This window comes from Pinus tabuliformis, chromosome 3_1 (genome assembly GCF_031772625.1).
Source record: "Pinus tabuliformis cultivar Carrire ecotype Pingquan chromosome 3_1, CPIR1, whole genome shotgun sequence".
In the NCBI taxonomy this organism is placed as follows: Eukaryota; Viridiplantae; Streptophyta; class Pinopsida; order Pinales; family Pinaceae; genus Pinus; species Pinus tabuliformis.
Genome location: NC_142301.1, coordinates 653,380,271 through 653,396,829, shown reverse-complemented (window position 1 = coordinate 653,396,829; position 16,559 = coordinate 653,380,271).

The following is a 16,559-nucleotide window of genomic DNA, read 5'->3' as shown; positions in this document are numbered from 1 at the left end:
CCCAACCAAGTTCAATTTCCGCTTGTGATGTGATTGTTGTTTGTGAGACAATTGTTGATCCATACAAGACATTGTATTTATGAAAATTTGGAAGTCAAATCTTTGAAATAACACAATTTATGGCAGTGGTAAGGTGGAAGTCAAATCTGAAATAACATAATTTTGGATAGTTGAGAACTTCATATGTGTGTGTAAAAACTGAAATCCATGAACACAGTCACAACTCACCATATAATGCTCTAATTTCTCCAAAACCCTAGATAGAGAAAACCAATAGAAAATTTAGCTCCACCAAAGATATTTCAAAAATATATTAAAAAATATTGTTTGTTAGAGTATCTTTGGTGGAGCTAGGGTTTCTCTTGGTTTTCCCTATATAGGCTTTTTGAAAGCATGGAGAATTATATGATAGGTTGTGATTGTGTTCATGGGTTTCATTTCTTCTTTATATATATGAAGTTTTCAGGTGAATGCTCCAAAAAACACTAGCAACTTAAGACAAAAACACATGAAGTACAAAGAACGAGAGCGAGAGAGAGAGAGAGAGAGAGAAACACATGAAGTACAAAGAACGAGAGAGAGAGAGAGAGAGAGAGAGAGAGAGAGAGAGAGAGAGAGAGAGAGAGAGAGAGAGAGAGAGAGAGAATTTATCACTACTCTTACATCTCTAACCCAAGTATGAGAATTTATCACTACTCTTACCCAAGTATGAAAAGGAATATGCACAAGTGCATGATCGACTATAATAACAACTCATCCTCTATTTATATGAGAGGTAAATGAGATTTACAATAACAAGTGGACCTCCTTCCTCTATTTATATGAGAGGTAAAGGGGTTTTCAATAACAAGTGGACCTAGTCCACTAGAAGCAAACTTGCAAGACACAAGTAGGTCCACGCATGTGAAGCACTCTACTCTAAGTGACATGTGTGAGGCTCAAGGGTGACAATGATTAAAAAGCAAGGCCTCCATGGCATGAGTACTACTCCCCAAGGTCCAACAATCCTCCAAAGGTCCAAAGCTCTAATGCATCTCCACGTTCATGTGTCTCCTTAAGGAAAATGCATATCCAGGATCATGTGTCGCCTTAAGGACTCCCACACCTACATATCCACTCCCTCAACCCAAGATTTCACGTGTCAAGTGTAAACCTCCATGTAAGAAACCAAGCAACCTCGTGCTATCTAGGGCACAATAACCTCCTCTGAAATACCCAACTCTACTCCAAGAACATAAACTCCCTTCATGCATCAACAACATAAAGTCACCAAGCTCCATACTTATCCAACACTTCAAGGAAGAATGTCTTTCAAACATCCAAAGAAGGTTTAGCAGCAAATAGTAAACCACCTCCAATGTCCAAGTCCATCATGGAAGAGCATGGTCCAACCAAACACCATGCACCCCACATCTTTCATTTCTTCTTTATATATATGCAGTTTTTGGCTAAATTCTCTAAGAAACACTAGCACCTTAAGACAAAAACACATAAAGAATAAAGAAGATTGAACAAGAGAGAGAGAGAGAGAGAGAGAGGAAGTAGCACCCAGGGTGCCATTTCCTTGAGTACAGTGAGACATCTCAGGCATACAAGGTGTATCTACCAAGACTAAAGAAGATAGTTTTGAGGCGGGATTTGAGGTTCAAAAAGGGCAGGGCCTTGAGGGAGTCTCTAGAGAGAGAGATATAGAGAGAGAGTAACAGTACCTTAGATGGAGGAGCTACTCGCTCCTAAGGAGGAGACTGAGGCAGGATCATAGAAAAAATCTCAAATAGGTGGCAAGAGGCCTCCACAACATGATTCAGAGCAAGATGATGAGGAGAAGAGACCAAGGTGAGAGCAGGAAGCTACTTAGATGGAGCCTCCCGACACAGGGATGAAGAAAGCCAAGCGGGCTAAGAGGTTGATTCAAGAGGCCTAAGAGCATGTTGAAGCTCCTAGCACCATGTTCAGGCGAGGAACAACCACAAAGATATCAATAAAGAGTGTGTTATATGTTTCCCTAGTCTAAGGGATCTCCTTAGCCTCCCCTCCAAAGCATATCCTCACAAAGTTCAAACATATATATTTCTCTTACCTTTAGAAGAGAAGCAAAGGAGGAATGCCCTTAATTACTTAGGACACCATACATCAACCAATAGATATAGGAGGTTGGGGAATTAAACATATAGGGACATTTATTGCAACACTAGAAACTAAGGAGAATTCATGATTAATTAATAACAAGGTCTTGTGGCAAGAGGTACACCTCAACAATAAATTGTCGCTACAAGTTTGGCGTAATAGATCAAGGATCCAAACAAATCTTAGCATGGAGGTTCCAACTTCTAAAAATCCAAAACAAAAGCAACTCATCTCATCATAGTCACCTTTGTTAGAGCACATAGGAGATGGAACAAGGGTAAAAATGACCCTTAGACAAATGGGCAAGCCAATGTTATAAAAACATGACTCGATCTAGCAAACTTGGTTAGTTTGACCAGTTCCAGGGCCGTACTAGTCCAATTCGAGGAATAGAACCATAACCACAATAGGTTCCATGTAAACTTGAATATAATGGTTTTGTTTTTATATTTAAAATTTGCAAAGAAAAACAAACAAATAAACAAAAACAAATCTCACTATTTTTGTTTAAATTTTATAAGAAAACTCACCTAGACAACTAAATTTTCCATCAAATCCACCACTACTTGAGATTGAACAAATTTGAAATTTTTAAATAATTATTGAATGTGATGACTAAGATAATTGCATTGGATGACTGGCAACAAACAAAAGGGAAGAAATTAACCTTCATTTCCAATAAAATATTAGGGAAAACATACTAGTGAGTATTTTTTACTTTGGAAAATAAGTGCTACAAAAGGGCACATCAAAAAGAACCTTACTAGACACATAAACCTAATTGTAATAGAAAGAAAGCCCTTTATCTTTGATTTTCACCTTCGAATATGCAATAAGGAAAGTTTGATCAAAGATGTAGATGATTTCATGTAATATTTAAAATATCACTAAGATACATTGTAGGTAAGTCACACGAATTCAAAATAGCCTTCAACTAGGTGAATGGTATTTGATCCTAAGTTAATGCAATACTTCCTCAAATGACTTTATGAGGGAATATGCAATGAATTCAAGAAGTGAAAGGAATTATGATGAACTTTGTTTCTATATTCATACCAACACTTCATGGTGAGACCCAATTGCAACCTGACAAACATATCATACAAAGCACATATTATGATGCTTGACACCTCATCTATAAGAAAAGTATTGAGGAAAATATCAAGTGACAACCAATGATGTTGATGAACTATGTTCCTATATCCAATCCAACACTTTTATGGTGTGACCCAATTGCAACCTAACAAAAATATCATACAAAGAAGGGATCATGATGCTTGACACGACATCCAAAAGCAGAACATTGAGGAAAAAATAAAGAGATAGGAAATGCTTTCAATCTCATGAACACCAATTCCAAAATGTGAAAGTAACTCTACTGAAGGTAGCAATTTAGAATGTGACCTAAAGAGGGGATGCAAGTTTCATGACAACACGTTTTTGTTATAGATGTCTTTCTTACAGTTAAGGTTAGCCCAATTAGCAATTGGTGGGTCAAATAGCATAGGGGTTGTACAAGTAGATGTGATTTATTTTGAGGGACATTCATTTATTAACTATCTGCAATAGTTGTAAGGTGATAAGGGCATACTTGATCCTAAGCAGCCTATTGGAAGCACGTCAATTGTAAGAGATAGTTCCAAACAAAAAAGTCAGGCTAGGGAAAAAATTGACAAAGGTTGACATAGAGTGTCAAATTTCAATCCAAGATGATGAAGATACTTGATACTCTCTATTAGAGTAAAGAAATGGGAAATTCCAATATGTTTCTTGAAATATTAGCAAATGAACTTACCACTACCAAAAGAACCACCTATAGCTCTTTGCTTAAGAGGAACTTGACATTGTCCAACAATCCAAATACATGAATGATTATGTCCATGAATTGAAGGTCATATAACTCGAAGGCAACTCAACCGTTCATGTTGCAAATGCTTTAAGTGTCAGTAACTTCAATTTAATTAAGTGTCGGTAACTTCAATTTAATTAACATTTCCCAAGATACTATAAAGGCTTGATTATCTTCGGTTGTGGAAATATCACAATAGTGACATGGTGGGAATACCATAATATCATCTTTTTCCATGGAATAAGATAACTTACTAGTTTGATGTATTGGGTTTTAAAGAAAATTTTGAACTAGGAGTCCTGAAAGCTTCACAATTTCTTTGACACCACTGTGGTTGCAACAACATTGAGTTATATATATATATATATATATATATATGATAACTAGTAATAAATTATTTATTAACAAACTCATATAATATATTATCATATTATAAGTCGAATGTTAAATGGGAAAATTATAATTGAAAACGAGTGTTGGAATTGATGAGTTTGTGTATACATGGATTGTATTTCTATTCATTGTTAAATTAAGTTATAATATTTTATCTAAAATATTTGTGAATAATCTTTATTTGGCTAGAAACATTTTGATTAGAATGTTAACTTAGTTTGGTTTTACCCATTATAATAGTTTACAAAAATTAGTAAATGGAGGAAGTATTATAATGTTTAGAAGATATTTTATTTTGGATAAGAATTAGTACATCATCATTGCAATATTATATTAAAATATCTAACTTTACGAATAAAGCTAATCATAATACCTAATTAATGAAATATATTGTAAATAGATAATATTTATTAATAATTAAATTTTATAAAGTATTGATAAAAAAATTGCACACATCTATATCATAAGTATAATCTACATAAGATATGTAGGCATTATAGACTACTTAGTCATTACAAAAAAAAAGTCATTATGAGTTTTGATGTCATATTATAAATCAAACTAAGTTGGGAGGATAACCACCCACACTATTAAAAATAATATTACATCAAAATTTAAGGAGAAATTGTAAGGTGACAAGAAGTTAGAGAGAAAAATAAATAAAAATAATACCTAATTAATGAAATATATTGTAAATAGATAATATTTATTAATAATTTAATTTTTTCAAGTACACACACACACACACACACACACACACACACACACACACACGTGTGTGTGTGTGTGTGTGCATGAGCTTTGATATCATACTACAAATTGAACTATGTTGGGAGGTCAACCACATTTCTACTAACCACCCAAATTATTAAAAATAGTACTGCATCCAAATCTAAGGAGAAATTGTAGGGTGATAAGGAGTTAGAGGGAAAAGGATTCAATAATAATTCAATAAAATCCCTCCATAATATTAAAGGGAAATTAATATAATAATAATTCATGAAGATCCTTCAATAATAATAATTCAATAATAACTCATGAAAATCCTTCTATGCCCATGAGTTAAATAAATATCTAATGAGGGGTTGCCACATCATCTTTTTGTTGGGGAATATGACCACAAGATTGGGGCCTTAACCTCTGATCTATCATAACTCTCTATCCGAGATGAACTATGATGCATGTCATATACCATTGGAATTAGCATGATAAGGAGCATCTAGTGATAATGGTCTTAGGAGAAAACCCACTGATCTTCATACTCAATGTCATCAATAAGTGTGGGGATTCTAGGTCTTTCAAGTCTTCTCCACCATTGGAGCTTCAAACAATGCAATCTAGACAAATATTAAGAGCGTTCAAGCATTGATGTTGGCATCAATGAAAACACCATTCAACACTACATTGAGTCAATCAACGATTGGTTTCTATTTCGACGGGCTAGCCTGAGAGAGGAGCCACGTGCCATTGGACTTCTTGATAACCTTTTCTACATTTACTTAGGCTTATGACTCAAATTTTCCACATCATTAGGAAATCCCACATCATTAGTACCATGGATCTTCTTATATAGGCTTGGATTTGGGTTCCTTTCTTTTTTGGTTTTTGTATTTTTTTGTAACATAGATCCAATGTATGTTTGGATTCATTTTCTTATATCAAATCTAGGTTTAAGCTCTTATATTGACCATATCAACTAACTAGAGATCAATCCAACTATTGTACACGTATAATTTTCACATAAATGGATTTTATAATATATCCTCCATATACATCATAATTGCATTTAATTTCTAAGAAATTTATCATAAGGGTGCCATACAAGTTTAATATTTTCTTTAACTAACAAAACCACAACCTTAGCTAGCAAACTTTCATATTTACAAGTTCAATTAAAATCCATATAAGAAAAAAACATGGTTGTATAACCTTTATGCAATGTAGGAAATTTTAATTTAACCATATAATATACGATTTTAATTTTCCTAATTGATTCATGGTCATAAAAGGTAATATTTGGATTTTTGATTCATCACAATACAATGTATGATTTGTTTTTTTCTAGTTGATTCATGATTTTATAGTGTATTAATTTAACTTCCTTGGCCAAATTAAAGCTATACAACATCTAATCTATCCAATTTGCAATCAATAACATCCAATTCATCCAAATAAGTGGTCATGATTGTATAATCAAATTCAATCCCAACTTGTGGCCATATAGTTCAATTCAACCTTTGTATAGCCTTTGATAACCTTACAATTTATGTATGAATTGCTAACTTTGCAACTTGGCAATTTAATCATTCAATTTCTCAATATTTATGCCCAATTACCAACAATTAGCTAGAATTCAACATTGGTGCCCAAATGATAGTATGTGTCCTGAATTTCTTAAAATTCATGCTAAATTGATGCAATTCAGCTTAAATTTGTGTCATATTTAAGATACAATAGATGACCAATTTCAAAGATTCTCATGAAAATCGATGGCAAAACAAATTTGTTATTTGTCACTTCCCATAACACTTTTGTTGATATTTTGTAGCCCTATGTGGCAATACTATGTAATAATAATTTCTAAGTCAAACTTCCAAGGTTTTTTCTAGTAGGTAGTAAAATATAGCTATATGGTTTGCCTCCTCTAATTGTTCCTTGATGAAATACTATTGTGCTATAGGTCTTTATTGGTAGGTGAATAAAGAATGCAATATTGAATTGGATACATCCCATATCTAAACTATCCTCCCAGTGAACTATTGAACACTATGGTTTGGTACTTAGGTGTCTTAGTAGATGGAAATATGTCCATAGGATGGCCAATTATTTAGTCTTTATAGCCAAATTGATGTTAGGCCCTGAATAGATTCCTAGACATTCTATGTGGTACTAGTGTTTGGCCTAGAGGTTAGTTGGTCAGTGACTAGTATATTGTTTCATATTAGAATCTTACAATTGAAGGAAGGAACATTATCACTTAATTTTAAGAATCCATAATCCATTCATATTGGAAGATGTCCACATTTAGCGTGATCAACCAACATTTTGGGATTATTTGTAACACAACCTTGAGTGTGATTTTTCCCTTTTCATTATGCATTCTCGCAAGCATGCTATAATACCTTCGATGTTTCCATGTCCTCTTTTTATAAGTACTTAGGGACTCAATTCCTCCATGCTAGATTTTTGTTGGAGTATTTTCTACTTGAAATCTTTTTCCATTTGGATCACATCACTTTGTGTGGTATTTTAGCAGTTTGTTTCATTTTATTTTGAGAATTCATCTAATCATATATGGATTTAGGTTCCATGTCTTTGAATCACCAATTTCATCGAACATATATCACTTTATTCCTTATCATCATTAGAAGCATTATCTATAACAACAAATTTTCTATCTCCCTTAATAGTATTTGAGACCAATGCTCCTATGGTTAGGAGAAATGATAGGGATTCTAATCCCTATGATTTACATATGTATTGTCATCTCCAATTATTATAATTAGGATATTATCATTGTTTGTTGGATCTCTTTTGGTTATCTAATATTAGGTGCTAGTTGAGTTCTTTTAGTGTGAATGGTTGAGATATTTTCTCAACCAATTCCTTGTTTTGTTTACAAACCTTAATTTGTTAGATCGATAGATTCTTTCTCTCCCTAATTTTTGGAGGTAGTTTTTCTCTTGTAAAGCTATTTAAGGTTCTCATTTGCTTAATAACAATTCAATTTAATATTTAATCTATACAAACTCAAATCATGAGTGAGATTTCCCATATCATTGGGAAATGCCACACAAAATGATGTAGAAAATTTTATATTCCTCATAAGTCTCAATCTATACTTATTTATTTCAATGAGTTTCCTTTCATATTCCTAATAATTGTAGATAATTTACCAAATATTTATTCTCCAAATGCCTCTCCCCTAATTTTGAAATATCATTAAAAGTTGATATTTTTCTTCCACGTCGTGCAACATAGTTTCCAACATTTATGTGTTTCTTCTTGCATTGAGTATTATATTTATATAAGTATCTCTCTTTTTCCCAACTCTATATCCTAAAGATTCCATGGTACATTTTTGTTCTCAACAATAGGCTTAGTGTATGTTAAGGTGGGCTTTCAATATCTTGAAATACTAATCCAAAAACCTTGGTGTTTTAGTTAAAGTCCATTTTTTATTAAAAATATGATTGGCTAGAATACTCAATCATTCTACTAACCCTCATTTAAGTTGATTACAATTTTGTTAAATTTTGAACCAATCATGCCATTTGTTAGTTCACAATTGCACATAGAAAAAATGTGAATTTTAACAAGAAATTCAAACTATAATAGTTTTCTTTAAATAAAAATAAATTAAATAAAAATCACTTAAAATTAATTTGAAATCCTAAATTTTCTTAATACTATAAATATTTTTTCAATCAAAATTTCCCAATCTTAAAAAAGCCATATCATATTCTCTATATAACCGATCCTTGGAAAATATACGTTTAATATAATTACATTTTCAAATATATAATAGTAAGAATCTAGGATGGTATCATAGGAAAATTGTGATTGCATTGTGGAGTAAAAATACATTATATTTTTATTTTTATTTTTTATTTTTTATGTAGTGTACCTATAACAATTTAATAGTATTGAATACTTCATGAAAAAAACTATAATTAAATCCTCCAAAAATGTGAACCTTTAAGAATCTAGGATGTTATCTAGGTAATTCTATCAAGGAAAGAAAGGAAAAATAGGGAGTATAAATAAGAAGTATAAGAGACCTAATTTTCAAGGAATTTAAGTGTGTATTTTACTAATGTTGGATGATACATGAGGGAACAAGAGTGGAAACAAGTTCAAAGCAAGTTTTTGTTTGTTTGTTTATTAAACAATTTATAGCATAGATAATGCACAATAGTTGTTTTGATTATGGTGTAAGGTCTTATGGATAGGATATACATTTTAAGAAATTTAGGACAATGTATTTAGTTATTAGGGTGTAGTTAGAATGCAAAAGGTTAAAAGTTTATAATGGAAATGATTTCGAATAATGGTTAGAATGGAAATAGAAAATAAATATTTCTTGTGTCTTTGGGTAACAAGATGATTTAATTGTTGCTAAAATTGTTTTAAATTTTGCTTAATTTTGGAAGATGGTATAGGAGCTCCCTTGATAGTATGAAAAAAACCATTGTATTTCTATGCAAGTAGTTGTAAAGCTTCATGACATTTGTTTTAGGGATATCAACACCGCTCTTTTTAAATTATCTTCTTAACATGGGATCAAAATTTGTGAGATACTCCTTGGGTTTTCAATTTTTGTGCAATGTGAGTTCATGGTGTTGGTTGGATAATCTCACTCCATTATTACAAAATTGAATCCTTATGGTCTTGAAAGGTGGCTGGTGTCGATCATAGATGTTCTCATCATTCAAGAGAACATGTTCTAAGGGTGTTCCTTAAATAAGAAATATGAAATATATCAATATCCATACTTTGCAGGGGGGAGGTCCTAGTAATTATTCTTCCATGCTCATGTCCTTGCAATGATAGAACTATTCATCATATGGTAAATATATGCAAGAAAAAGATTGTATATTTCAATAGTCATAGTAGACATCACAAAAATAATGAAATGTACATATGTGATGCATGTATTTTTAGAGGTATTAGATTATCATACTTTAACAAGAAGCATGAATACATTTACATAGAGAGGGGATAAATGATTCATTGAATATAATCAACAACATTTTCGGAGGTTTGATCAATGATAATACCAAATGCACACTCTATAACAACTTATAAGTCCTTAACAAATGCTACATCACCTAGATTTCAAAATACAACGTCAAAATCATGAGTAGACTAACAATTGTGAAACTATTCTCATTGAGGTAAGGTAGGGTCAAGGTTAGGTTTCAATAACCATGAGATGCGTGGTTTACATTCTTCTCATTGTTAATGGTATGAAAATATGGATTATGGATAATTATTATCACTATTTGTCATACTTTTTAATAAAAAGACTATATAGTGTGAAAAATTGATGTGTTTGTATATTGAATGAAAATAAGATTTGAACTATGAAGAATGTATCTGGACAAAGAATAATAATCAAAGTGGAATTAATAGGTCAATATTTTATTGTTCTCTATTGTAATTACATCGAAGGTGTCTCTTTGTGGTGTTGGTTGCACAAACACTATTCATCCCATTCAATTAAATGCATCCATTTTCATCTTCCTCGATCAAACCATTCTTTTACATGTTGCACTCCGAACATTGTCTTCCATGGTTTTCTTCTAATGTCTAATGGCTCGTCTTTCTGTTATTGGACCGCCATCCCCAGACGAGGATCACCATCCCTTTGTTGATGGGAGTCCCCTGGTTCCGCGGGGATTCAAATGCCCACAAGCCAAGATCAACGTTGATGTTAGGGTTCTCAACATGGCACTCCGAGCAGTCGAAATCCTGCGACTCGAAGCTTTGTCTATTACTCATGTTCCTTAACTGACTTGAACTACACAACTTAAGATGAGGAGCTATGCTTTGGATGCAAATTATTTTTGAAAATATCTTTTACTACCAAGTTCTTGGAAATCTTGTAGCCTTGCAACTAGAACCTTTGTTTACCAGATTTGGATTACAAAAAACATGACTATGGGCTTTACTTTTCACGTCAATTCTTTTCTTCACAAACACTTCATATGCCAAGCTTGCTTAATCATATCTTAGGGTAGTGTGACTATAACATTTGGGAGTTGCCTTTAGTGCGACTTTTTGGACTTTCCGGTGCCATAATCTGGCGGAAAAATTTGAGGTGAAATCTTGATTTGTGTTATTTAAGCTCCTTTTTTTAACTGTATATATTCATTAAACAACCTGAAAAACCCCCTAGGGCACTTCGATTGTGCATGGGTTTACCATCAATCTTGTGATTTCATTAAATTTCTACTAGATTTTAAAGAAATTAGACCAGAAAAACCCATCGGAAAAACTTTCAAAAAGTTTCACTAAAGACAACACGATAACCTTTGTCTACACCTTTTGCTTAACCAACCTGAATTACAAAAAGTGGGACTATTACCCAACTCTTCCGTTGTTGAGCCCGTGAAAATATTAGAGCCTCACACCTTAAACAATTGTCTGCTCCTCCTTTCACTAAACCGACTTCAATTACTCAACATAAGATGAGAAGATTTTTTATGGACAAAATATCTTAATCAAGCTCTTCTGCTAACAAGCTCGTGAAAATATTATTGGAAAATTTACCATACCTTGTGCACATGCATTCACCAATAGACTTTATTCGTGGCAAGATGATCTTCCCAAATCTTTTTTCCCTTTCATATACCTTTATACATTTAAAAACAATTACTAATATATAAATAAAAAATTAATATCACTCATGATTTAAAATTTTTTTCTATCCATCGATTGAAGTTAAATTGACTATGTTGGCCGGGATGACACTTTTCTAATGTCAAACTCTATACGGTATACTTTGTGAGATTCCAAATACGATTGAAAGTCTCGCATACATGTGATATAATATAATATCTTTATAAAAAAATTACAAAAAATATTTTTTAAAAATTAGTTTAAGTATTTTGTATATAATATTTTCTAAACATTATATGGTTTGGTTCGGAGTTTTTGGTGGACTAAAGTTATTTTTGGTTAAATTTATTTAAAACTGGTATGGTTTTAACATTTTAAAAAAATCCAAAAAATTTATTTTTCAAATTTTAAAATTAATTAAAATTCATAATTCTAACTTATCATTCTAACCAATCTTAACCAAATTCTACACAAATGAGACTAAAAATACAAGCAAAAAAACTTCCCAATCTCAGTACCAATAACACGAAAATAAAAATGCATGTACATACGAAAACAAAAATGCATGTACATCGTCAAATTTTATTGATAAGGATGTGTGGTAGTGTATGCCCCACCCAGCATTTGCCGAGATTGTTAGAATTTACGTGATGTTCAAGCAAGAAACTGAAAAGTTCCACGTCTTCGGGATATAAAAATTAGAAGTGTATTGTATGTCAAATATTCACTCCGGGCAACGCTGTCATCATGAGGACTTGTATGTTTCACTTCTTCGCCATCATGAGGACCGAGCCTGACACAAAATCGCTACTTTCACCAATAATTTCGGCAACAAATAAATCCTATGCTATCCGGCTGTATATTAAGCGGCCGGCATAGGATTTATTTATTGCCAATAATTTCCTCTGAAATTGAAATTATTTATTGCCAATAATTTCCTCTGAAATTGAAATTGTAGAATCACAATGATCCTCATGTTTGATAGCCTCCTTCAGCTCTGCAACTACCTCAGTCACGCTCGGCCTCGACGATGGTTCAACCTCAACACATCTCACCGCTATTTTGGCAACACTAGTCATAGATGTCATGCTGTAACCTCCACCCAACTTCTTGCCTACGATTTCTAATATTCTGTTAGGATTATCATTGTCCATTACGTAAGGTGTCACCTATAAACATGCCGATAATTATCGTTATTCTAGGTGAAGATGCACTACAGGAATTCCTATAAATATTTATTGATGGTAAAAGTACTTACCCATCTAATGATGTTCAGTTGCTTTTCAGGTAGTTTTAATCCATCTAATGATGTTCAGTGGCTCTTCAGGTAGTTTTAATCTATGGGTTGTCTACCACATATAATACACATCGCTCTTCTCCGTCAACATTTGAGTGCTAAAATACCTGTCAAGTGTCTCACAAAAAAATTAGCTGAGTACAATGGAAAAGCAAAATGAAATTGCCTCTGCTCATATAATGCCTTGAATTTCTTAGCATTAGATTATTGCAAACAGGTGCAACCTATATATGTCCAACATACTCTGGATCCAGGTATCCGAATGTTCCTTTCACTGCAGTGGTAACATGAGTAGCCTCGCCATCATTTGTTATCCTTGAAAAACCGAAATCGGCTACTTTTCCATGAAAATTGCTGTCTAAAAGGATGTTGGCAACCGATGCGCATTTAGATAAAAAGAATCAATGTGCATCAAATTAACTAAGAGAAAGAGAAACCTTGCGATGCATCTAAAGCTATTTTGAGCCTGGTTCTCCAATTTAGTTGGGAACGATGTGCATTAGGACCTGAAAAAGAATGCGTGTTGATTATTTTGGCTATTTTACAACTCAAATAAACGTATCTCTAAGCAGAAGTATTTACCATAAAGGATCCCTTAGGGACCCTCTTGACATCTACTCGTAGATAAGCATAACTTTGTTGATTCATTACAATAGCCTAGTAAAGAGACCAAGTTTCTATGATGGATCCTCGAAAGAAGATCAACCTGTTCATCAAATAACCGCTCGCGTGAATTTTACAATACACAGATTTCTCATAAATGGATTCAAACTATGATTATGTGGTAACACATTTTTTTATAAAAATGGCAATGTTTGTATTAATAAACTAAAATCCATCGGTCAGCGCTATGAAAGAGAGTTTGAACTAGGAGAGTTTGGTGCTCTACATCGTTAATGCACATTAGACATTAAATAGAAAACATGGTTTTAGGGAAGTTAGAACAACATCCTAAAAAATATAAATTAATTCATATCCTGAGGCTACTTAACCAGTTCTACCTATTCTAGGATATTCTCCATTATTTTCAACACTCCCCCTTAATGGAGAATCGATTCACATATATGCCTAATATCTCCCTAAACATTTGAAACTTAACTTTTCCAAGAGGCTTAATGAAAATGTCTGCAACATTATCACATGTATTATAATATTCCAAATGGATTTCTTTAGATTGCACTTTCTCCCTGACAAAGTGGAATTGTGTATCAATGTGTTTAGTGTTTTTGTGAAACATCAGATTATTGGCAGGTTTGATTGAACTCTGATTGTCGCATCTGATTGTTGTTGCGTCTGTTTGTTCTTCCCCAACATCCTGGAGAAGTCTCTGCCGCCAAACTGCCTCACACGTTGCTACACACATGGCTTGATACTCTGCTTCCGCTAAGGACAAGGAGACTATGTTCTGCTTCTTGCTGCTCCATGTGATCACCTAGAGAATGCATAACCTGTTATAGATATATGATCATCTACATTTCCGGCGCAGTCTGAATCTGCATATCCTTCGAATCTAACATCAGAAGAGTTAGTGTAAATAATACCGTAATCTACAGTACCTTGTAGATACCTCAAAACACTCTTCGCTGCATTCTAGTGGCTTAGACATAAATTGGCTTAGCATGCTGACTGCATAAGCCAAATCAGGTCTAGTGGTGGTTAGGTAGATTAGACTCCCAACCAGCTATCTATAAAGTGTTGCATCCGCCGCTCCTGAGCCATCCTCACACTACAATTTGATGTTCTGCTGCAATGGTACCGGTGCAGGCTTACACTGATCCATCCTAAACTTTTCTAACATGCCTTTGACATACTTTTCTCGTGACAGAAATGTTTGACTTGAATCTCTCCAGATCTCAAGACCTAAACAATATCTGAGTTCACCGAGGTGCTTCATTTCAAACACCTGTGACATTTGTTGCTTGATTTCATCAATTAGATATGTAGCATCACTTGTAATTATCAAATCATCTACATATAATGAAATCAACACTATGCACCCTTGTTCATCTTTCATGGTGTAAAGATTATGGTGATTCTTACTTCTATTATAGTGAGCGTGCAGAAAAAATGAATCAATCTTTTCATACCACGACCTGGGAGCTTGTTTTAGTCCATAAAGTGCTTTCTTCAATCTACAGACTAAATGTTCTTTTCCTTTCTGGACAAACCCTTCCGGTTGCTCTAGATAAACCTCTTCTTTTAGTTCTCCATTCAAGAATGAAGAATTTACATCTAGTTGGTGCATCATCCAATGTTTCTTAGTAGCTAAAGCGATTAACATTCTGATAGTGTTCAATTTAGCTATAGGGGCGAAGGTTTCTTCATAGTCTATCCCTTCTTTTTGTGAGTACCCCTTTGCTACCAACCTAGCTTTTAGTTTTTCTATGGTTCCATCTGCATTAATCTTCGGTTTATATAACCATTTACAACCTATGGTCTGTTTTCCTCTAGGAAGTTCAACCAATTCCCAAGTGTTATTTCTGATTATTGAATCATATTCCTGTTCCATGGCTGTTTTCCATTCACTACATTCATTTGCTTCTTTATAACTAGACGGTTCAACCACATTCATCATACTAGTTATAAAAGCATTTTCCCTATATCTTGCAAGCATTTGAGCTTTCCTACCTGATCTCCTGAGTGGTGGGGTGGTGGTTTCAAACCTTATTTGATCATCATTTATTTCTTCCTGCTGCTGCTTCTGTTGTTGTTACTGCTATTGTTGTTGTTGTTGTTGTTGTTCATCCTTTGCCTTTGTCTGTTGCTGACCCTGATTGTTCTCTACTTCTTCTTCCACAAAGTACGGAATGTCCCATTCCTCATAGTGCTCATCAGGTTCTTCATGATCATGTTCATGGAATTTAACATCTCTACTAACAAAAATATTGTGAGTAGAGGGATTAAACAATCGATATGCTTTATATGATGAACAATACCCTTTAAAAGTACATCTGATGGCTTTTGAGTCTAATTTTCTTCTATCTTCCTTTGGAATGTGGGCAAATGCTTTAGATCCAAATATTCTTAAGTATTTTACAGTAGGATTATATCCATATAATGCTTCAAAAGGAGTTTTAGACTCAAGACTTTTGGTAGGACTCCTACTTTTCAAATAAACTGCAATATTCACTGCTTCAGCCCAAAAACCATTCGAAAGATTCTTACCTTTCAACATACTTCTAACACATTCCACCAGTGTTCTGTTTTTTCTTTCTGTTACTCCATTCCGTTGTGAAGTATGAGGTACTATGAACTGCTGCAAAATTCCATGATCTTTACAATACCTAATAAGCTCATCCTTCCTATATTCTCCCCCTTGATCAGAATGAAGAATTTTTATCTGTTTCCCTGTTTGTCTTTCAATCATATTTTTAAACTGCTTAAAGTATTCAAATGTATGGATCTTCTTACTTAAGAAATACACTCGAGAAAACTTCGTACAGTCATTAATAAACAGTAGAAAATACAGTGCACCTCCTAATGATTTTGTTTGCATGGGTCTACAAAGGTCTGTGTGCACTAATTCAAGTATATTTCTCTGTTTCTTTT